The following is a 25,762-nucleotide window of genomic DNA, read 5'->3' as shown; positions in this document are numbered from 1 at the left end:
CGAAATTCCCTACGCGTGGCCACCCTGAAAAATGCTTCTAATAGAGACATCCTTGTATTATTAGATGGAGATTAAATTACACAAGCTCATGTTATGTGCTCACAAAACGTCAAAGGTATACAATTTTTTTACTATTTGTTATATTTGAAACATATGACATTTTCTACTGATGCAGTGGATTTCACAGATTAAACTGTCACACAGTGAGCATCTTGCTTTTACTTTCTTAGACCGCACTTTTGTTTTTTCGAACACAATGGAAACCAATAATGTAACAATGGAAAATATTCTTGTTAGTCTTAATGTATGAATTACACATAATAATAATACTTTATTAAAAAGAGTAAAAAATAAAAAAAATAAATACTATTATGGTTTTGCGAATAAAATGAATTTTTGCAAAAGAAAGACGAGAGTCAAATCACCCCGCATAACGTGATATATACCTAGGTATATATATATTTCATAAAGTTTCAGTAGAAATATTAAAACTCCACTGAAACTCTACTAGGTGATGCTCTTCGGTAAAAGTAACAAAAGTGAAGGTAATGTTGAAACGAATAATGTAAAACATCCTGAGATTTTACATAATACTGTATCGTGCGAAACAAAATAAGGTTTGAACGACATTGATTTTTCCTTGGTATGTATAAGGTTAAATAAAATCACTATAACTTTCTCATGATATCAATAGCACTCTAAATGCCAAACGATGCCTTCTTCTCGATTTTTATTCGTTGCACAGACTTTGATTTTATTCTACTTTTCTTGCAATTTGCTACACTGACAAGTTTAGAACAAACTGGAGCACTTATAGAACGGCTAAGTTCTCAACCAACCAATTTTCGATGCAATGTTGGTTGTCTAACGTTGAAGGATGTGAAAAATTGAAAATGTGAATGCACTTTTGTTCGCGTGTATACAATGCGATATTGATATGAGGACACTGTTGACACTCTGCCACACCACTAGATTAACGTTATTGTCATCCTACCATGAAGTTTATTTTTTCAAATCCCACTACGTCAGTTTAATACACATTTCGAACACACATTTATAAAAACTTACAACATATCTATTATTCAGTTACAAACTAAGGACGATAATATCACTGACATCCCAATTTAACAGGCCTCTACAGCAGTAATAACACAAGTGAGATGGACGGTGCAATCCACAAATGTCGAATACGGCGATATGACGTATTTCGAATGAATAGGAATAAAGTTACAAGGGAATGAAAATTTGATAAGCATTACATGCAATCACGTAGATGGGTTTCAACAGACGTAAATATCATAATGCCATTTAAAGCAATATATCTCAATCTTTTACTGAGACACGGAAAGCATGCATTGCTATACTGCTTAAAATGACGTATTTCTGGAACATCAAGTTGCTCCAAACGTCCGTATGATCTACGGTCTCTACGTCTTTTCAAAGGCATAGAGCTGATTTTTTTTTTTTTTTTTTAATAAAACCTTTCGGAAAAAATTTAATTTTCAATCCCCTCTAATAGTCGTTCTATTTAATTACTAGGTGATGCTCTTCGGTAAATATTCAATAAGAAATTAAACTCACCTTGCACCTGAAGCTATTGCCTTTTGTATAGGAACCTATTTTATATTTTGGTCCGTTCTAGGAGTATGGTCACAAATTGTCACTTCACTCTATAAGACACTAGTTAACTATTTTGTTGTTGTTGTTGCTCTGTTCTGTAACAAAAAACAAAATAAAAACAAATGTTTAAAAAGCACTGTGTATGATTAATACTAAGGGTGTCCATTTAATCTTAGAAACGGAGGTAACCACAATCGGGCAGTTTCTTCCATCACGTAACAAAATCACTCACACTACCACTTCTCACTACAAGAAACTTCGTTACTTGAGTTCATTTTATAAAGATGATAAGCCTGTTTTCTCGGTGCAACCTAGAAAATCTTTTATTGCTTCTATTTATTTTGAGTGAACTTCTTATTGCTTCTATTTATTTCAAATAATACATATTATGATCATAGTAATCGACGCAAACGTGTTTGGAGTATGCATATCCCATCCGCCTCACTTGCGTTAGTACTGCTGTAAAAGCCTGTTTGACATTTTCTATATAGCGTTCTTAGTTGGTAATACTAAATAAATGTGGTCTCAAATGCGGATCGGAAATATTTAATAAGCTGATGTAATGTCACTGGAGAAAATATAAGTTTATGTTGACTTGGAAACTGTCAGTCTGGCGGTATCGCAAAGTAGATCCACCTGCCGACATTTGCGTCATACAAACTTTCAGCGTTCGTTTACATAGTCCATATCAAATCAGACAGGGAGGGAGCTTGATAATATTAGATGTTATCGAATTTAACAAATTTAAATTTTAGTACAAAGCAAGAAACCTTACCCTTTTTTGTTTTGTCAAAAAAAAAAAAAATAATAATAAAAACTTCTGCCCCGAGAAATAGGTTGCCAAAGATGGCAACTCGAGCATCATTTCTTATAGCAAAATATTAAAATAATTTATCTCTGGAACACTTAAAGGTGTTTGTTGCTTTCTCTTTTATTTAAAAGACAATAATTTACTAATTCAAATTATATCATCCGTTTACAAATATGTATCCAAGTTCTCGTGCTGTCGCCTTTTAAATATTCTTTCCTTTTTTAAAAAAATCAAAACTATTCTCCAAGAATAGTTTTTTAGTATTATTTGGTCAGTACAATACTGCACTAAATATTTTGAAAAGGAGAACACGCCGCTTTGGTTTTGAAATTTTTCATAATAGCTTGTTATAAAATTTACTTTCAGACCAATGTGCTTAATGTGCTCGTACCAATGTTTTAAAACGATAAATTAAACCAAGTGGGGACTGCTAAAATGGGAAGGTCTTACCCTTTAAACAACGATATTGGTCGTTTTAGACCAATGAGCAGAATAACTAATATAGCACTGGCTATCCTGTAACAAGCTATCCGCAGGTGGGATTTGTGCGTAATAAATTAACAGCAAAGCCTGAAGGAACACATTAGAGCAGTTTCGTTCACCAGTTGTAACCCAAACAAAGATAAAGTGATACCTTCCCCTCCCCTCCCCCCTGTTTCATTCCTTCAAGTTCGCTTTCTCATAAAGAATTACTGCTGTCACGTTGAGATTTCTTCTGATTGTTTGTGAACAATTCAAGTTTATATTTTGAGGTATCGAATGAAGTTGAGAGAAGGGAACAATTGTGTATGTAAATGGGTTTTGTGTGTGTGTGTTGTGTGTGTGGGGGTTTCTGCCCACTCTGCACTCTATATAAAAAAATGACAAACGGAACCAAAAGTGACTGTAAAGTGAGGTCATCATCATATTACACAGTGGACAGCAAACATGAATAGATAAAATTGTTTATGTTCTTTTATATGTTCAATTCTTCTGAATATGAGCAGTGTTTCCAACTCATATCATTTTCCACTGGTTGACACTATTTTCTTTTTCTAATTTTTTACAGCGTAGAAAATTTAGAGAATTTAGAAGGAAAGTTCTACATGTGTTTTAACGTCACATAATAGAACTCACGGAATAAATAACACATATTATTCCTACCAGTATATTTGAGTAGTGGTGGAGGGAGAAATTTTAGTTTCCTTTCCTAAAAGACAATTTACAGTTACAACAATACTAATAATACATAAAACATTAAATATTTCGTATATATAAGTACCTCAAATACAAAATAAAGACATTCGTGAACTCTACTTTGTTTCATGTGTCTTCGATAAATAGAACTGAAGATATTGACTTATTTGTAAACCCTTCCTGAAACGGTTTAAATAGGCCTATAAAGGGGGCTGGACATTTAAATCCCTTCCTCGTGTAAAGGTTACACAGAACCCTCCAAATCAAGGAAGGAGAGCCTTCTAAAAACGTTATGAAACTATCAAGATAATTTTGAGACCGTCACTTTGCGGGCACAGAAAAAAAAAATGAACATTAAGTTAATTTGAAAGTTGTATTCAGCTCATATTCTTAGAAGAGTACATTTTTTGCTCGACTATCTTTCGTCGCCGTCTATCTAGCGGCAAATGAAATAATTTCTTGAATGACGTAGTTGGAACAACAGTGAAACTGCTTTTATCTGTGAGAAAGTCTTTCTTTCCCATGAAGCAAGCGAATTTTTACGAGATTTAGAATAAAATTTGGACTACACCTGAAGGCACCTGATCGGCTCCGCCAATTAAAAACAAGTATCAATCGTAGAATCATCATGGCTGAAAGTACTTCAACCAGTCTTCACGGACTCCTTACAGCGTTAAGCGCGTTGTGACGCGCGCTCGCATTTCTGCTTGCAGTCATAAGTCGCGTAGCATTAGCATAGGTTCGACACAATAGTCTTTTACTGTAAAGCCAATTAGTTGCAAGTGGCATGGAATTGCCTTTTGGGCTGCAAAAGTGGTTAATATTAATCAAAGTAATGTAACATTGGAGGTGAACACCAAATGCTGGTAATCGTTTGGAAGTAACTACAACATATTCGAATAGTGATATATTACAGTGGAACGAACTTGGTAATGGGACTTTACCTGTGCAGTAATCTGAGGAGAACCTAAGTACTACCCAGGGGACATATTGGCAATCCAACACCCATTCATTGGAGCGTCTGCTAGAAGAGGACAGGAAAGCAGCTTCTACATTTCTTCACTTTATCTCAACCTAGTGCGAAACTAACTACGCGAGTGCACGTAATCGTTACAATTTTCAATAAAAGCTGTACGAATTATCGAAACTTGTAAATTATTTTTATATAAATAAACAGGCCACAATCCAACTCATAAGCAAAGAAAGTGATACATGTAAAAGAAAAAATAGTTATAAATATACGAGCTCGTTCCAAAGGTTGATCATCTTTCCATGTTAATTTATTGTTTTCTTTGTGTATTAAGATGTATGTATAACGTTTTCATTAACTGCATTTAATTTTCTAATACCGGAATCTTCAATTTTACTCTCTGCATTTAATTCTTACATCACACCAATTTTATGTCAGAAAACGGTGGAGTCATACATATTGTAGTATAATTTGTAATCTTTTATCTACGTTGGGTATTATCTTTATCCTTTCGGAATTGTAGCCTATGAAGGGAGGTAATACTAATGGAAGGAAATACTACGAAGGAGGAAAAAAAAAAAAAAAAACTTGTGGATCCTTTCAGGTCAAAAGAGTTATGCTATGTTGTTAGTGTTTCATGAGTGGTTAATGAGAAAATCGCTGGATCAAACTTACTCACAAAAGTAATATATCCCTTTTAGAGTTTCAGGAAATTATTTATGAAACATTTGTGTGTGAAGTATGGACGTAGTAGTTCGAGTCATTTTTTGGCAAATCGTCGGGGAAAAATTTCACCCTCAAAGTAAACTACCTCTCAGGGACTTTCATTGTCTGAGAAAATTGTCAGAAAACTTCATCACTTGAGAAAATAACTTCTTCTGGATTTTATGAGGACATACGAGTTATACAGTATTGTTAGATTATTGAAACACTTCTTTACGAAAAATGAACAACATTGCCTGAGGTGTTAATGAGAAAATTGACGGGGGTAAAACATCCTAAGGGTAAACTACCCCTTCTGAATGTTTACATGACGAACGAGTTATGCATATTCTTAGGTTATTAGTGAAATATTTATGAAATGAAGGGTAAGGGGAAAAAACAAGGAATGTCCATGTGTGTTTTTTCGGATGCTTTGTCCTATCTGTTGGTGACTCTTGGTACTATTTGACTATATATACCATGCATGACCAGATGTAGAAATGTCCATGTAAAAAGAGGCAAACATTTAACTAACCCTATTCTTTTTACGCGGTTTTCAATATTAAAACGCCGTTTTCTCGAAAATGCAATTTTGCGACATTCCTTCTTTTTTTCCCTTACCCTTCAAATGTGATTAAGAAAACTGTGCGAAAATAAATTATCCCATACAGTAAATTATACCTTTTGTATTTTTTCAGAGCAATGATTTATACTACGGTGTAGAGCTGTTAATAAAATATTTATTTATAAAAAAATGAACCAATTCGTTATAGCTGTTTTCGAGAAAATTGAATTATTTTAAATGTTCACCCTTCAGTAAACTACCCTTATTTTTAAGTGTCTGAGAAACATTCGAAATTTTAGAATATTATAAAAACCTTATGTGTAGAATTCGGTATAGCCTCTAGTTGAGTGCATGTAACAGCGTGACGAACAGATAGGAAGATATCGAAAACAAATTTTTCCAATATGTAGGGGCCATTATTCATTTAAATGTCGAATCCGATTTTTATCACCATCACTACAGTTCCTTCTTTCGCCGCTCGAATGTAGAAATGAATACGCCTATATCCACACGTAAGGTGATAATCTGTCATCCTAAAAATTTAATGAGTTATGTTTAATCTTATCATTCTAGAAAAAAGGGTTATGCCTGTTTCTTGTATACTTTTAATATCGTTTCTTCACGCTACTGTATATTTTAGACAAATTGTATGATTATTGCTCACAGCCTTCTATCCTTTGGAAGTATTCGTGTTCCATACACTTTGACCTGTATAATTTATTTGTGTTTAAGGAAAGCATTCATTATTCCTTACACAGACTTAGGAATATAATTGCATTTCTGGTACTGGTGGGTATGACTCATACCAAATAAAAAACGTTTAAATACTCTAAAAAGTCAAAAACTACAAGAACAATAATTTGATATTAGCTTTTCTTTCTTTTTTTCTTTTTCATGAAAACAATCATTCACTGTAGCAGACATTGTTTGTTGCTCAGATTGGAAAGGCTGCATGTCGCATATGTTTTTCTTCCTGTTCTTGACTCACACAAACCGAAGTGAGTTGGTCTGCTATACAAAAACGGGGAGGGGAAGAGTAAGCATACAAGATCATAAACTGAAAACAATCGCTGTTACCAACAGTACTCTAATCCAGATTAAATACGTCGATTAAAGGAAAATACCAATAAGCTATTTCCTTATTATATTGTTTCGGTTCTTATTAACATGAAAATTATACACTTCTTATAAGGTTTTGTAAAACAAAAAAAAAAAAAAAAAAAAAAAAAAAATCGATGTGGCATAAACCGGTATGAGCTTCTAGTCCGCCACTCTACCACCTAACCAGAGAGACTCCATTACGCTTGCATCTCGCTTATTAACATTAACTTTTCTAGCCATGGCGCGTGTCACTTCCAATCTCTAGACCAGGGTGCAAAATCTCGGTTGCCAGGTCGCCATTAATGACTAGAAATTTAGAGCCAGTGACCAGTGTTCAGTAAGAATGGTTTCTGCCTAAACTCACAGTGCTGCTCAGTTTGTTTTGCACGAAAATAATTGTCACTGAGTGAGAAAAAACACGGAATATGAAGTCTTCACAAGTTGTAATTTGTCCCTCCTTTCCCACCATCCCTCCAAATGGTTTGCTTCCTGGCGCGTCAACACGAAAGATCGTTTCCCCCGCTGTTTGAAGCTAGAACGGCTGGAGGGACAGTCCAGTGCCTAGAATAGAACAATTAATCACGTCATGATGTCAGTGGTAAATAATAAATAGATATTAGCATGAGATACCGTTATTACTGGTTAGCTAACTGCTGTCTATTTTCAGTCAATAAATAAATGAGGATGTAAGAAGGAACTACTTCCATCTGGCCCTAACCGTGAAATTCATCGATAACAGTGCCTTTATGTGAATAGTGAAGAACCAATTAAACAAACGCGAATCGAAATAGGAATTCGTGCAAGGATTGGAGAAGATTGCCATTCTTTATTGTGTCGACGCAGTAATCAATCGTTTCTGTACCAAACCAAAGGCCTTTGGAGGGGAAGGGGGGGACCTCTCATAATTTGTATTTGAAAGAAACTGGTGACTATCACTTTTGGATCGGCGAGTGCGTCTGACTTTGAAATGTTGTGCCCTGCTCTAGGCAAGTGTTTTTCTGTTTGTTTCTACATTTGCATACGAAATCTAGGTTACAGAAGTTAGTTTATATTTGGGAGACAATCTAGATGTTAGTTTAAACCAATAAAAGCAATATTTTACTTCACTTCCTAGTTCCTTCATCCAGCTTCTTTACTGGAAATTGTCAATTTCCCTTTGCAATCGTGCTCTTTTACTGCACAACTCCTCCAAAAACATGACTGCGACGACACACACAACCGTGGATAATTTCGTTTTGCTTATATTTTTTATTTTATTATTATTATTATTATTATTATGGTTTGTAAGCTATCTAGCAAACAGAACGTTTAAAGTAAAAATTGGTCAAATAACCTCTAGTTACGGTTATATAAAGAATGGCATACCTCAGGGATCTCCTCTGGGACCCCTTCTTTTTTCAATATTTATTAATGATTTGCCTGAGAAAATTAAATACTCAAATATTTTGTTGTATGCCGATGATTTAAAATTATTTAGAATAGTAAATAGTGAGTATGATAACTACTTACTACAGGAAGATCTAGATACTGTTAGTACATGGTGTAAAAGTAACTTATTGAAAATAAATTGTGACAAAACTAAATACATATCATACTAACAAAACCCAATACTACGTGAGCAAATATGTAATTAATGGAGTAACATTGCATAAAGCCGAACAGATTAAAGATTTGGGTATAGTGTTTGACAGAAACATGAAATTTACCTATCATATAAATGATACAATCCAAGGGACTAGAAGAATAATAGGGTTTATTTTCAAACAATGGCCTGAGTTTAGAAATGCCAGCTCATATGTATATTTATACAAGATGCTTGCAAGATCAAAATTAGAGTTCGGTGTAGTTATTTGGAATAGTATAGGTATAACGTTGGCAAACAAAATTGAATCAGTACAAAAATGTTTTATTAGGTTACTCTGCTATAAAATGAATAGAGATTACTACTCACGTAGTTATGAATACTGGTGTCAATTTTGGGGATTGCAGGCATTGAGCGACAGGAGAAAAGTTATTGAAAGAGATTTTATTAAGAAATTACTAGACAATAGCTATCATAGTGAATATTGCTTGCATAATATAGGTATAAGGGTACCAATGTATAATACAAGAAACATATCAACACTAGTTTCGTTGAATCCGAAATCTGTAATTTTAAGAAGACTGACCAATTCTTTTAATTTAGTTTAATTTATTTTTATCAGTATAAAAGCATGAATTTTAGAGCTTGACAAATATTATTTTTACTATTTATGACGACTATTTTGATACTAAAAAAATGGTGTTAATTTGACAAGGAATTATTAATCCGATATTATTTTACTTTATTTTATCATTATGTTTTATTGTTTTAGTATATAGCTTACATTGTATGTAATATGTGCTTATATTGTCTGATAAAGTGCTGTATTTTTGCCGTTAGGCTGTTCATGGCACAGAAATAAACATTATTATTATTATTATTATTAGTTTTTTATATATATATATATATATATATATATATATATATATATATATATATACATATATATATATATATACATATATATATATACATACATATATATATATATATATATATATATATATATATATCCATAGATGGATTGGGGGTCCACTTACTGACTGAATTTGGGTTCACTCGAGCAGACGGTTCCACCAAATGGAAAATTTATAGGTAAATATGATGACACATTTCTTATGAAGAAATGAGTATGTGGATATAAGTAATTTCGGGTTAACTACAATGCCCGCACCAGCTGGTATACTCAATCAGAAACGAAAAATTACTCTCTAAATTTTATGAAAATAGGTCAAAACTTCCCTAACCTTAAGCTAACCCATTCCTAAAACTACCCTACTTATCTCAATCTTTCTCTACTCTACACCTTTGAAGAAGTCCTACTTAACGATGCACAGGTAGAGCATGTATTGTAAAGTTTACCCATATTGTTTCTGTCAGTGCACAACATATTGAAATGAATATTGAATGGGTGTGAAATATTGTATAAAAACTATTTACTGAAGCGGAAGAATATAAGAATGTAAATTCTGTAGAAATGGATGGCGAGAATTTTCTGTTCGTATGTTAGTAATAGACATTTCAATGGACGTAACTTTATATATATTGTGTGATAAAGAGAATAGGATCATAAAGTTTCTCGATCGAAATGGTAGCTGCGATCACGCCTCAAATCAAGTGCGCCAAGTGTGGAAACAAAGTAAAAATTTACAACAGAGGCAATACATACACTTTTTTTCTGTAGTAAAAGAATAACGGAAAACCTAACCTAACGTAGTTAATCTGAAAATGTAAGAAATTTGTTAAAATTTGATAGAACCAACCAGAAAGCTCTAACCTAACTTAAAAGTGTAAGAGATCTGTAAAAATTTAGTAGAATCGTCTGCTTGAGTAATGCCCTAATTTTATTTATAAACGTAAGGAAAATGGAATAAATACGAAAAATCGTCAGTTACTGTATACGCGCATTTTTTTCTGAGCACGTGTACTATAAACGGCAAGATTGACTTGAGTTAATTTGTATACTGATATTTAAATTAACTCTATTTCAAATCGTATATTTTTATAATTTTTATTATTTAATTGTATATTATATGTCTGTACTTTACCTGCATATTCTTGGAAACGTTCGAAATTAATAGTACTTTATGTTTCTACGCGTACCTTCCGATAGAATAAATTTTATACTCTATTTTTATTTAAATAAAAAGAAAAATCTCAACAATGGTTTACGAGTTTTATTAGTTTAGTTTTAGTACTACTTGTGTTACTTTATTTGAAATTTTCTTCTCGTAAACCTCCTACTAAAGAATATGAAGAATGCTGGTTGGATGAATCTCAAAAATGGTTTCCAGAGAGTAAGACGTCTAAGGCGCAATATAGATTTGATGATAAAGTTTCAAGGGTAGAGATAAATTTCAGAAATCATCAACTCTAAATTAGTTTATCTCATATCTCTCTTGCATATGATACAATGAGATAAGTTGGACCTGTTCAACTTACCGCATGCAAGCCAGGTGTAGTCCCCCGTAGAGAAACAAAGGAACGAATAGGTCACCGCTTCTAACCTTCTTGGCTGGCAGCTTCTTGGAAGGAAAGCGGGAAATATCTAGTTAAAAACAGGTTTTGTTAAGAATTTGCTTGTACCTGTCGTCCAGTGGTCTGTTCTGTTGACAAAAAGGAAAGAAATATCTTTTTCCCAGGTTCTGTTCATGAAATGCGATGATTCTTCCACACTACGAAAGCTACAACAGAAAAAATGAAAAGAAATCTTTAATTTTACGTCCCACGGTTATGCCGGTTAGGCTAAAGGAGACGGTGACGATGAATAATGAATGAAATGGTGGAATGAAGAAAGTGGGAGGAAACGGGAGAACCCCGAAAAAACCCACGCACACGGTGTTTGTCCACCACAAAGTTCACTTGGCGTTAGCAGGGTTTGAACCCGAGACCCCTAACACCAGAGGTGAACGCTCTACCACTGAGCCACCGCGCCCCCGTAAGCTACAACAGAGTAACCGGTTCAATTTGGTTTGCTTTGATATCTGAAGTTTAACCTCGGCTAAAGCAAAGGTAGATCCATAGTTTAAAATGAGATAAAACCGACTAGCACACCGAACTGAAACTTGAACCACATACATCAGAAGCGAAAGGTCTTTGATTCAAACCCTTTTCCATGTCTTCGAAACAAGTCATTATAACCGACCAGAGATGGCCAACACATCAACCATGGTCTACTAGTCCACCGGCAATCGTGAGAGGTAGCCCGCGGTGGTCTATGTCACACTGTCTGTATCAATCAGTCTCGATGGACTGATTTCTAGTTTCTGGGAACAAATGAACGTTTCTGAGAAAATAAAAATGAATTAATTAGGTTTTTAAAAAATATTTAATTAATCTTAATTTTATTGTTCGTATTTACTTCTTTTTTACTGTCCATCACGTCCTCATTATTAGTCTACATTTTTGATTAGTAAATCACTAGTGATTTCACAAATGAGAAGTAGCCCTCAAACATAAGAAAGGCTAGCCACCCCTGTTGTAAACCAATTCAATATTGTTTGATTTTCAGTTCTAACTCTGGTTTGTCAATCAAGCGCTTTAATGCTTATCTCGTGTTGCAATAATCAATTTTGAATTCCAAAATTGTATATAGATACTTCATAATTAAAATTTCGAATTTATGTATAGTTATTTCATACTTACTTTACTTCTATATAAACTGTATTTTAATTTAAAATATCGTATTAAAATATTTGAACCAAAAGTCACAGCGATAACCATTATGTCAGTCGGGTTAATCTTCTCCCAATAACGTTATATCTATCTATATATATATATGGGTGATTCCACGAAAAAGGGAAATTTTCACTTGAAAAATTTTTGTTCCGTTGATGGTCACCTATTTCGATAAAAATATCACATGCACTTACTACTACTAAGTACATGTTAATTAGGTGTTCAGCAGAGCTGAATCGTTATTGGTGTAGTAAATAAAAAATAATAAACTTTTCAGCACCCACGGAGTTGAGTCCATAGGCCACGGAGTTGAGATTAGTTAACACGGAGTTGAAAATTGCTGTGGAGTTGAGAAACGTGATACATCTGGGTGATAAGTTTTGGTTTATAAGTGATTAAGTTTATAATTTACATAAAAATTGAAATAATTTTCCAATAATTTTTGTAAGTTAGAATTATTTTCCTTATGTTGTGTAAAATTCTAACAAACTAGATGACACGTAATTTGTTATATAAAAATACTCCAGAAAATACTGCAAACATATGAAAATATAAAAAAATGAAGGTTCCAAAATTGAGTATGTATATATATATGAATATGTGACGTAAATAAGAAAAAAAATACACATACACTTACCGAATATTGAAAAATTATTGCGCTTTCAATATGTTGACTATCATATGGAGAGGACAAACTTTTCACATAAGCTTACGAAACAGACGAAGTAGTCACTAAACCTGTCTATTGTCTACTTCACTTGTTTTCTGAGCTTATGTAAACCGTCTGTCTTCTCTGTGTGATCAAGTCAACACGTCGAAAGTGCAATACTTTTTCAACATTTGGTAAGTGTATTTGTATATTTGGTATATATACACAATGTGTTTCAAAACATTACACACATCGTTTGGGAGCTGATTTCTGGCACCAAGATAAGACGAAAAGTATAGACAACCTGGGTGCACAAATGCTTCCTTTCGGAGTTATAAGCTGCCGAAAAAATGAAAAAAAAAAATGAACTTAAAAGGTCCATAGCTCCAAAACTATGAGACCTGCCGTAGTCGGGTTACGACTTCACTTAGGAACTAATATGTGCACTATCCAAAAATATGTTTCAGAATCCTGAGGTGCTCACAAAGCAATTTTTATAGAGGGAGTTTGGCTACGGGCGTATAATCTGAAGTACTCACCAACTACTTCTATAAAAGTTGTTGTGGAAGTACCTCAGGATTCTGAAACATGGATATTTGGATAGCGCACATACTAATTCCTAAGTGAAGTCTGACCCGACTGCGGTAGGTCCCATTGTTTTATGCTATGGACCTTTAAAGTTCATTTTTTAATGTTTTCGGCAGCCTATAACTGCGAAAGTAAGCATTTGTGCACCCAGATTGGTCTATACTTTTTATCTTATCTTGGTGTTAGGAATCACCTCCCAAACGTTGTCGGTATTGTTTTGAAACGCCCTGTATAATGCACACTAAATGACAGTGTAAGGCACTCATCATTTCTGTTTTCTTTGGATAATTCGATATTCTTTGTTAAGTAGCCGTCAATTTCCACCCAATGAAGGAAATGTCTTGAGGAAACAGGGAAGGGCTGTTCTAGTCTACACAGAATCACAACTGCCAACGCTTTTTAAACGTCAGGTTTAGTAGGCCAGGAGAAATTCCTCCCGATCCGCGTCATAAAATTGACTGTCCGTACATTGCCCTCAGACTCTTCGACAATCTCTGAAAAGAAAACAATTAGCTGGTCAATAGGTTAAAAACAGATACCATCCATCTTGACTTGACTGAAGTTTTACCTCCGGCTACCTGACAGCCCCAAATCTGAACTTCCGCGAAACACTCCTTAAATGGGCTAGAACCCACCAGCCGGCCTTTGAGTGTGAATGACATGTGGTCAGCGTGTCGGCTCCTACGACCGTTGCGATGGTCTGCGCGATCAGGTTTCAGTACATTTCTACTCAAATGAGTTTTTCAATTGCCTCATTGTGCGAAGTAAACACCATTAATTTTTGAGCTTCCACCGGGAAACAAACCCAGAACCACGCACGAAAGGCGAGCATACTAGTCACTAGACCATAAACGAGCTTTATTTCTATCAATATATTGAAAGAACAAATATTTGGAAGAGCATGAGCATAACAAACACTATAGGATTATCAACTCCGTGAACTTGTCTCAACACCGTGGATTCCTTAGTTTTCAGATGGACATGGAGTTGAGAAAATCGAATATAATTTATCTTTACCGGCCCACTTTTTAACCAGTACATGTGAGTAATTGTGTATGAATTTTCTACGTTAAGGCGTAGGTTTCTCAAGGGAAAGAAGGTATATACCATACAAATACATTCAGTAATAAATACCATGGTGTTGAGTATCAATTAATATACGCACCTGCTTTCCACACACAAAAATATTTTTCCTATAGCTTTTAACACATGCACACAACTTTTTCTGTTCTTCAGTCAAACATGTCTGCCTTGTCTTCTTGTGGGTGTTGCCAATGCGGACGACCATGCTATCTGTTGAGAGCAATGATATTTTTTTCTATTGCCATGGAGTTGAGACGAAATAGAGGTGACAGAAACGAAGCATAGTCAAGCTTTCGAAAATAATCGTTATAAAGGTTTACTTTCCACAAAACCGAAACATTAAAGTGTTCTCTTCCATTTAATTACCATTAAAGGATGTTTGATTTGCGACTTCAGTTGTAATTTATTGATTAAAATCAGTCAACTGTAGTCTGTGACAGCCCACGGTGTTGAGAAATTGGGTAATAATTAATTTTTTACGTTTGTTTCGTGTTATATTTGCAATCTGTTATACATGGCATACCTACTTTGTGACGGTTACTACCAAACAAAATAAAAATGAGGTGATTCTTTCTAGTAGTAGTTTGAAGAAATACCCGTGACGGAAAATTTCCCTTTTCGTGGAATCACCCATATATATATATCGCGTACTCTCTTGTTGTGCAAATAATAGTTTGGCTTTCTCCTCCGCCTTCACATAAAAAAATATAGCACCCAGCCTTACGGCAGTTAACAGTACCTACGTTAATAGATATTTTAATGGCGTTATGCAGTTAAGTATGATCGTATCTCTCAGTGAGCACCCCACTGCAAAAAGATTACTTCAGTATGGCATTTAGTATCTCCCCCAAGTCGTTTCATGGCTCCATAACCGAGTACCTTGCCTCTGCCTAAATTGTGATAAAGGTTGAAAAAAAACGGTCCCTGCGGCGCTTCTAACCCCTTTCGCTCGTGCAGCAATATTTTGTGAAGTTAGTAACATTGGAGTTCTTGTATGTGCAACAATGGGGGAGATACTAACTATCAGCCGAGCTGGGTAATACAGTAAAACCTCTATCTTAATATCTCACATACCAAGTAAGGTATTAGGAATTATATTTTTGATAACGCCATAGACTTTTATAGATTTGGACTTCTGAGTCAATGCTATAAGGAGGAGACGTTTCAGAGAAGTAATTTTTGTTTCTTATTGAGAGTTTGGTGGGAATTCTACAGTTATGATTGTACACCTGTGGGTTAAGGCTAGTCATGTGAAGCGGAAAATTTTCTGCTATATCTTTCCGGAAAATTTTCTGTTCTAAACAAATATCAGTGACCAAGTAACAATTCCTCATTAACCATAATATTGATTGAATTCATGTATAGAAATGTTAAAAAGTGAAAGATCGTTCAAAGAATCTGAAAATTTTCATGGCTCAGAAAATTTCCAGTACTATATAGAAATAAGTGAAACAAATCTTTTATGAATCGAAAAATTTTCATCATTTTGAAGCAAAAAGTAAAACAACTTTTTATGAATCGGAAAGTTTTATTGCTTTGTAGAAACAAGTGAAAGGAATTTTCATGGATCAGAAAATTTCCATTACGATGTAGAAACAAGTGGACCAACTTTCCATAAGCCGGACAAGTTTAAATATTATATTTGGTCTAGGAATTAATTCGTGCGGTTGGTACGCACACATTGAAGGTGTAGTACAAACACAAAATACATAAATACCTTAAGAAAAATATTGTCCATCGCTAGCCACCACTTTCGCCCATCTGTCAGGCAATGTACGGATTCCGTGGCGAAAGAAGTCCTCATCCTTGGAAGCGATCCAGTCAGAGACCCATGTTTCGATATCTTCTGAAGAAGTAAACCGCTGTCCAATCAAATCGTTGTTCATGCAATCGAACAAGTAGTAGTCCGAAGGAGCAACGTCTGGTGAATACGGCGGGTGGGGTAAAACTTCCCATCCGACATTTTCTAAATAGGTTTTGACCGGTTTTGCGACATGTGGGCGAGCGTTATCATGTTGAACAATAAGTTTATCATGTCTGTTCTCCTATTCTGGTCGTGTTCTGGCCAGAGCTTGCTTCAAACGCATTAATTGTCGTCGATAACGTTCTCCATTCATAGTTTCACCCGGTTGCAGCAGCTCATAGTACACCACACCTTTCATATCCCACCATATGCACAGCATAACCTTTGCACAGTGAATATCTCGTTTTGGTTGTGATGGACCTGGTTCACCTGGTTTCACCCAGGCCTTTTTTCGTTTAGGGTTCTCGTAATGGATCCACTTCTCATCACCCGTAATAATTCGATGCAGAAACCCCTTTCTGCTCTGTCGTTGAAGAAGCAATTCGCAAATGGTTTTTCGTCTTTCAACGTCTCTGTCTTTCAATTCATGTGGAACCCAATGTGACATCTTTTGAATCATTCCCATGGCTTTCAAGCGTTTGGAGACTGTTGTTTGATCAACGCCTAATGCTGCTGCAAGTTGTTCCTGCGTTTGACACGAATCCTGCTCGAGCAATGCTGTCAATTCTCCGTCTTGAAATTTTTTTGGCTGTCCAGCTCGCTCTTGGTCTGCCAAGCCGAAATCACCACTTCTAAACCGTGCAAACCACTTCTGACACGTTCGCTCAGCTAGAGCATGGTCACCATACACGTCCACCAAAATACGATGACTTTCAGTCGCACTTTTCTGCATGTTAAAGTAATGCAGCAGGACACCCCGCAAAAACACTTTATCAGGCACAAATTGCGCCATGTTCACTTAACTACAAACTGGTGTTGTTGACGCTTTAATCCACTGCCCTATACTACGAACGATACGCGATGGCAGGGGTTTGCAACACATGTGTGGATACACGGAACCGTGGGACGCTCCGTTCGTTGCGCCATCTCTTGTCCACCCGCACGAATTAATTCCTAGACCAAATATATAGTGATGTTAGGGGGAAAACCAGTATACTTAACTGCACGTTGAGCTGTAAAATTGAATTCCTGTAGAGGAAAGCTAGACAGCAACAAATCATAATTTTCCAATGAACTTTCCTGTCAGATCCCTGTCTACAGTTGCTGTAGAATCTTAAGTACTCTTCAACTGCTGCCTCATGTGATCGTAATTGAAAGACCTTCAGCCTTGTAAAAATCAAAGAAGAAAAACAGGCTTACGAATGACAGATACTGAAGTTGGTTTCGATAAGTTATAGTCTAATCTAACACTTCTCATGGATAAGGAAGAACCACAACATACAATTCAGAGCGGAAAACAGAATCAAGCGGAAGAAGATGATTCCTTCTATATCTTTACCGACATCGCTTACAGACAACGAGTGACAATGAGCATTAGTAACAGTGACACTGAGGATGACTTGGTTTACTGAAACACGTATGTAACGAAGCAAGAAGCATGTATACAGGCAAAAAGCTTATTATGTTATTAATCCTTAGGAGGTAATCCTTCTGTTATATAAACTACTAGTTTTAATGTAAAAACACACTTATGGTTTGAAGTTTTTCCAACATAATTTGAAAAGTTAATATAGTAATAATAAGCCTTTTTCTTTATTGTAAATTCTAATTCTAAAAATGTAAACAGAAAACATTTTGCATTCAGAAACTATAATATAAATATTATGTAAAAAATAATAACACAGTAGCTATACGATAGAAAAAGAACGTACAAAAAGAAATATATATTTATTTCATAAATTAAAATAAATTTACTTAATGCGGTTCGCAGATTAAGTTTTGTCTGTTCGTTTATTTTTAAAATTGGAAAAATACCAATTTTATATAATAATCGTTACATATTGTAGTGAATGTTAATTTTCATAATATTTTCAATATTTGTTGAGTAACTTTAACTAAATATTGGAGTTTTACATAATCAATAACTTAGAGCGGATGTGTGTATTGTAAAACTACGATTATTATGTATAAAAATGTATTACAAACAACAACTATTCGACAGAACAAGTACACATGTAACAAAAAAGAATTTTTTTATTTTTTAAATTAAAATGAAATTACTCGTTGCTTTTAGAACGCAGCGCTAATAGTGCAGCTTTTGACGTTTCTTTTATTATATTATTGGAAGAAAAGTACAGAAGTCTGCTTCCTTATTAGTTACATTTTAGTTTTACTTCTCAATAAATATATGAATAAATAAATGTTTATTTTCAGAAAAATTTCAGTATCTGTTTTCATGAGTTACTTAAACTGCAATTTTGAGCACTCAAAAATTTACAGTAGCTACTTTATATTATCTCTACTTATTCATATATGTTGCAAGTATGTAAATCCAGAAAAGTAGTAAAGCTATTAGAAAACTTCATCTTACGCGTATTAAACTGACGAAATATGATTTTGTGAGAGCAAAGGTGAATTTTGTGGGAAGAACAACTTGAAGATTTTGACACATTTTTGCAGAAATGAAGAATAGTTAGATTTTCATTTCATGGAACTTTTTTCAGACAATTTTATTACAAATAAATTTTACGGCTACACAACGCTGTAGGAATAAATGGAGTATGTTTTTATGAATCGGAAAATTTTCCGGTAATTTTCTGGAAAAATTTCATCACTAGTTAAAGGTGTATCAAGAGCGTATGCTTCTTTTTAACATGTTTTCTAATTTTGGTTAGTTTAGCTTAAATTAGGTTAGGCTACGTCAGGTAAACTTTGTTGTTTCAATGTAAATTATTTCTGTACTTAGCTCGGCCCCCCTCTTTCCGACATAACCCCAAACCGAGTTACAGTTTTCGGCAAACATATATCAGTAACGTTCTTTACATTTCAGAGCCACATATTTGAAAATATTTTTAAAATGCAGAAAGTATCTACCCCGAACTTCATTGGAGTACCAACCTACTTTTGTGTAATAGGCCTAATATATTTTGCGTACAGGTTTACTTTTTACGCACCATTAGAACGAATTGTTCAAAAATTATAATTCTCTCACTAATTTCCTTCTTGTTGCTCCTAAAATGTTTCCATTGGGAGACATGAAAACATCTCACTTGGCATAGATAAAATCCAAAAGGTCAACAGAAATAACAATTGAAAAACTAACATTCTTCTACGATTTGCATATAAAAGAGCTGTGTAGCATAAAAACTAGTGCAAAAGATACAAACCAACATGTGCTAGGTGGCCACAAAAGAGCATAAATGCTATCTATCCGAATCAGTGTAGGGCGAACCTGGCGGGTCCGCGCGTTAACGCGGGTGTGCGTCCGAAGGAAACAAGCGCGACAACGATGGTAGGTATGCGCGCAAGTGATCATAGTGGAATGAAGTGGGTTTCGGCAATGATACGAGTTTCAATAGCACGGGTCAGGGATTCATATTAAAAACTCTCAATGATCAATATATGTAAACATAAAACACAGGTCCTGTACACTGTGCAGAAATATACCAGTGGTGGAAGACAGCAGCTAATAATAGAGCCATTTTTCACATGCCCTTACTTATTTCATCCTTCGCAAAGCACTTGTAATAATTTTACACCAGTAATCGTACACTTGTAAACCTAAAATACAGCTTTATTATCTTGTATTTAATTCTGTAGCCTGCAGAAATTTGATTCTTATGAACTTGTCTTTTCATACGAAGTTTTAAATTTTACCTGTAAATCTTGCAAAATGGGGTGCGCCAAAACTACACCTGCACCATATTTTGAGTCGTTGTTAAGCCACAATTGGAAATTTACCGTTCTTCTACCAGAAACTCAGAAGTCCCTACCCGACCCAAAGGAAAAAATGAAATGAAATCCTTGAGTTTTACGACCCCACGGTTATGCCGGTTAGGCTAAAGGAGACTGTGATGATGAGTAATGATTGAAATGGTGGAATGAAGAAAGTACGAGGTAACGGGAGAACCCCGAGGAAACCTACGCACATGGGGTTTGTTCACTACAAAGTAGTGATGGGTCGTTAACCACTCTTCTTGAGTACTCAAAGGAACGAATACTGAAAACAACTCAAAGGACTCGAATTAATTTCAAAATCTTGCGAGTCAAATGACTTAAAGTATTCATTTGGATTCGGATGTCAAGTAAGACATGTGATTCCTGGAATCAATTCACATCTGCATTGGAGATATTGACAAGATTTAGTAACGAATACTCACACGAAACGGTAGACAAGAAGACACGTTGGAAGCATATGACTTTATAGTGAGCATGCGTTAAGAGAAAACACCTTCTTTGCTTGATTCTTCTCCTTGTTGAGCGCTCCCTCCTCTTCTCCCTTATGCGCGCTTTGTAAACAGGAAGATGAAGCTAAACTGTTTTCTTCCTCCCCTTTCTCTAACGGCACGGTAACTTTTAACATCCAACGGTTTGAGAATCCACGGCTTTGCCCATACAAGGGGACAAACAACAAAGTAAAAAAAAAAAAAAAAAAGTACCATTTATTTTGTAGTTATATACCAATTGTTTTTAAATGTATTTACAACTATTTACACTGGCAGTCTCACATATTTGCATATAGAAACAGAATTTGGGAGACTTTGGACGACTGCAATCACCTGCGTGCAGTTAGTACCCCCCCCTCACAAAAAAAATAAAATTATTCTTATGTCAATCGTTTGATTAGGTATGATCAACAATTTTTAACGTTTGATCAGCTTTACTAACATAAATATAAGCTATATTTAGTAGGGGTACAAACTAAACTAGTCCCTCTTCACGCCAGATTCGGAATCTTTCGATGCCAATTGTTCGATCAGGTTTGATCAAGTTTAACAACAGAGAAATAATGGTTAGTAAATGGGGGACCAGTCAGTGGCTTAACTAAAGGCTTGGAGGCGCAGACAGCGTGGAGCGGGGCCCCTTGTCTAGGTTTCACTTAACGATTTGAGGGCCCTCTGATGGCTTGAGACTCCTCGCAATGTGTCGTCTGCGGGGCCCTTATTTACGCCCATTGGGCCAGTCCTCCTACACCTCCGATTCGACTTTTTCTTATGTCAATCGTTTGAACAGATATGATCAACAATTTTTAACGTTTCATCAGCTTTAGTAACAAATATACGCTAACATCCTTACTATATTTAGTAGGGGGATGACTACACGCTAGCCCCCTCTCCGGCTATGGCTTAAGGAACCAGATAGTTTATAGCCGCAGAAACAAAATATCTCCCTCTGTTGCTATTTTGAGCAGCTCCAATTCAATTTGAATCCATATACGGCTGTGTTCTAATTGTTAATACTTTTATTACATTTGTAATAAGCAAAATCGTTTGAAATACAATTATTAGCATTAAGTAGATGTAATATTTAAAAATACCGCAAAGACAACACAATAACATTTAATGCCGTTGAATTCATTGTTCTAGTCGCTTTCGTCACATTGATTTTTTTGAATCATAATTTGTGGTAACACTGCAAATGTCTACAGATATCAACCCTAATGGTTGCTCTTATGCATCTTTCTGGTGCATAAATCCATTATCTATGATTATGGTTATTCACATTGCAGTATTTGCTTTCATTCTTGGCAAACTAACAGACAAAAGAAAAAAAAATGTTAAAATGTCATCAGATTCGACGTAGGCCTATTACCGCCTCTCAAAGATTCTATTTCATCCTTAGGATTAGGAATTAGATTTCTGGGCTGTCAGCATGGATGGCTAAGTTAGCCCATCATGAGGGATGACGTCCTCGGCTAACCGAGGGAAGGGGAAGGAAGGAAATGGCCTAGAACCTATGTTAGGTACCATCCCAGCATTTCTCTGGTGTCAATGAGGAAAACCCAGGAAAATCCAATCAGAATGGCTGGCCTCAGAATGATTTTATACTTTTTCGACCGAGTGTCCCCACCGGGAATAGAACCCGGGACCGCTCGCACCAAAGGCAAGAGTGTGTTAGCGACTACGCTATGCGGGGCCACTCTTACAATTCTTGCGCAGAAAGTACCGGTAGCTTAAATTTTGGATATAGTATAGGCCTACATGAAGCTGCATCAGTTCCCGAAGGAGCAGGACGCTCATACTTTTAGGGATTGTTCATTGAGTATGTACGAACTTACAAAGGGGGTAACAAAGCGACTTTTATTTACTTATCGACTGATACGAAAATAAAAAAAAACGTACCTGTACTTTATATCTGCATGTGTAGCGCCCTTGTACTTTATCTATGACTATGTGTGTGGGGGGGGAGAATTTAATGCATATCGCATGTCTTGTGCATATGGATACTTCTTACTATTGCACTACGTAGAAAATTTATGGTATTTCATGTAGAAGTGGTAATAGAACACAGAAGAAACGCAGATCAGGGGGTTCTCATGTATACTATTACCCTCAACGAATCCAAAGGAATCGAATACCGGAAAGGAATCAGAATTCCCATCACTACTACAAAGTTCACTTGGCAGGGGCTGAGATCGAACTCGGGACCCCAAGCACCAGAGGTGAATGCTCTTCCACTGAGCCACCGCGGCCCGCGCGACCCAAAGGAATACAGATATATATTTGAACCGTAATATTTCAACAATCACTTCTGATCCTATATGCTTGAATTTAACTTGTATTAAATACTAGAACACCAAAGAATTACACAAACCTTACTAACCTATTCTTGTCTTGCCTTGGTCACCTCAAGGTGATGTTTTATATTGGCGCACAGTGATGCCAATTCCTTCAGAGCCGTTTTCCCTTCACAAGCTTCAGAATTTCCCTTTTCCGGACAAAATTTCCCTTCATCCACAACGTACAAGTACTGTATTTAGTAAACGTATTTTTAATCGTTTTCGCTTCCACCCCCTCATCGCAATCTTATAATCACATACAAGCAGATACCTGACAGCCTTCCTTTGAGCTTACGCAGAATTTGAACTTGATTTGTTGTTTAGGTATCTAAGGCGACACTATAAAGGAGGGGAAAGGATATGGAAAGGTGTAGGCCAGGACCTATGTTAAAGGTGCAATCTCTGCACTTGCCTGGTGTGATTGAGGAAAAACCCTATAAATACCTCGGTCAGGACGGACAACCTAAATAAATTATAAAAAATATAAAATAAATATTACGTAACTAATTTTTATTATAGATATCATGATAGATTTTAATATTAATGTAACCCAAGGTACAAAGAAATTATTAAGTATATATTTGGTATGTATTTGGTATATATTTGGAAATTATTAAGTATTTATTTTACTTAAGAACAGAACTCCATATTTACTGAAACGAATACGAACAGTTACAAAGAAAACTCTAGCTGCTACTGTCTTTGGCTGTACACTAGGAATGTTCGTAAGCACAATACAAAGTTTAGAGATGCGGAATTCTTAAGAATTTATAATTCTGTGCACACAGTCACCAGGAAATCTGTAAACTTACACAAACACATATACACTAATGAACCAGCATTCGCCCATATATACATATTTATATTCACGACACGCAGATGGGAAAAACATCTTCTGATTGGGAAAACCAAACTGTTATAATAGTTGGTAATTAATATTGGAGTGATAATTTAATTGAGAAATATTTAATCTTATTGCATTGCATTTAATTCAACAATCGGAAGATTAATTTTGATAAAAGATTTTAAATAAGCATTGTTATAATGTTTCGAATTTAACTGAATATGTTGATCGATGTGTAATGTTGATAAATATTAACGAATGCAAAGCAAGATAACTTGTGAGAATTTATGTGAAATATGTGCAACGGATTGTGTTTGGAACAAATAGGATGTTGAATTTATACTGAATTCTAATGAGATTAATTAGATACGTAAATACATTCAATGTATAAATGATTGAAGAGAGGTTCAAATTTCCCTGCAATATTGAGATATTACAAGCAATTTCCCTTTTTCCCTTTTCTCTAAAATTTACTCAAAATTTCCCTGCGCCAAGGGAAATTTCCCTTCAATAGGCATCACTGTTGGCGCAGATGTTGAAATCCGTCTCACCAACAAAGCTTACAAACACTGTTGCCAACTCACCAATGTGAAATGTCGCTAGTTTAGTACTCTAAAGTCGCTAAAAGTCGCTAAACGCCTCCTGCCAAGTCGCTATATAATTTTACAAAGGAATTAAAATGATTTAAATATTTTTCATGTACAATGGAAGACTCGAGTATATTTTCTTTAAAAAAAATGACCATCTTGACAAAACCATTGCACTATGCGCTTTCAAGAATACAAAATAATAAATATAGCATTAAAAGTTTGCAAATACTTAAAATTTTGGATAACTTTTTCCCATTCCTTCTTATAGAGTACGATTATATTTTTTGGAGAGGTTGGGAAATTCATGTTGCTTTCGTATTGGAACAATTCACCGAACTCACCCCACGAAATTTCTGTATAATTTATATTTAACAACCGCAGTTAAATTAATATATAAGTCACACGCACTACACTGAACCAGAAAAGCACAACGTTCTCCAACGTCACTGTACGCACTGTGCAATGCAAGAGGTTACCAGCTATTCCGCAACTAGTTAGATACGTGAAATTCCCGGATTTCCGAACCGCAGTGAAGGACATAATCCTCACAGCAGCGATGAATCCAACGAAGTAAGTCGCTCATAGCAGTAGTGCAACCGAATATGTAAAAGTAATTATTAGTATCACAAACTGCAAATTTTGGAAACTTTAATATAAATATAGAACAAAATATTTGAATTCCTAAATGTTGCTAGATTTGTCGCTAGGCGCTAAATAATAATTTTTGTCGTTAGACACTTCCAAAAGTCGTTAGTTCTAGCGACAATAGCTTAATTGGCAACTCTGCTTACAAACCTTACAAATTGCAGCACTCACCTGTTCATAGAAACTTCTTCTTCTTCTTCTTCTTCTGCGTAGCAACTTACCCTAGCGAAGATCGCTCTCCCTACAATTATAGACGGTGTTATCAAAAGAAACAGATGATGAATTGAGATGAATCTTTAGAGATGCTTATAAGATGCTAAATAACGTAGATCTTTATAAATAAAAATAATAGGCAGTAAGAACAGGTGGGGATAAGGTGAAAATGAACGAATCCACATTAAAAGGACCAGAACCGTGAAATTTATGAAGAGTAGAGAGAAATGGCGGGCGATATTGTTGATAGAGAGGGCAAGAGAAAATGAGATGATAAATGGAGCCTGTATCGAGACCACAGTTACAAAGTGGAGTACTACGTTTTCGGAGAAGATATAAGCGTTGGGAAGTATACAGAATGTGAAGTCTGTTACGGAGCAGAAAATGGAGGTAGGAAGGAGAGAAAGTATGTTGAATGAACCA

The 25,762-nt window shown here is 35.3% G+C and overlaps 1 protein-coding gene across 6 annotated transcripts in view; it reads right to left on the bottom strand.

Moving 5' to 3' along the window:
• The window catches only part of LOC145662754 (NF-X1-type zinc finger protein NFXL1-like), a 582,971-nt gene extending 558,532 nt beyond the window's left edge, over window positions 1–24,439 (bottom strand). Inside the window, exons 1-2 of one of the 6 annotated variants that reach the window (XM_081728623.1) lie at window positions 24,423–24,439; window positions 23,092–23,142 (exon numbers count right to left, since the gene is read on the bottom strand). The gene's annotated coding sequence lies outside the window, so the exon portion shown is untranslated. Of the gene's footprint in view, window positions 1–1,581; window positions 1,716–10,969; window positions 11,061–22,610; window positions 22,988–23,082; window positions 23,143–24,422 lie in introns of those variants that run through there. The other 5 variants (XM_081728621.1, XM_081728622.1, XM_081728624.1 and 2 more) reach the window with 5 other exon arrangements.
• Window positions 24,440–25,762: the final 1,323 nt, after the last annotated feature.

Source organism: Thermobia domestica, chromosome 10, assembly GCF_964235325.1.
Source record: "Thermobia domestica chromosome 10, izTheDome1.hap1.1, whole genome shotgun sequence".
Lineage (NCBI taxonomy): Eukaryota > Metazoa > Arthropoda > Insecta > Zygentoma > Lepismatidae > Thermobia > Thermobia domestica.
The sequence above is the reverse complement of the archived record's forward strand: the minus strand, read 5'-3'. Positions and strand labels throughout refer to the sequence as shown.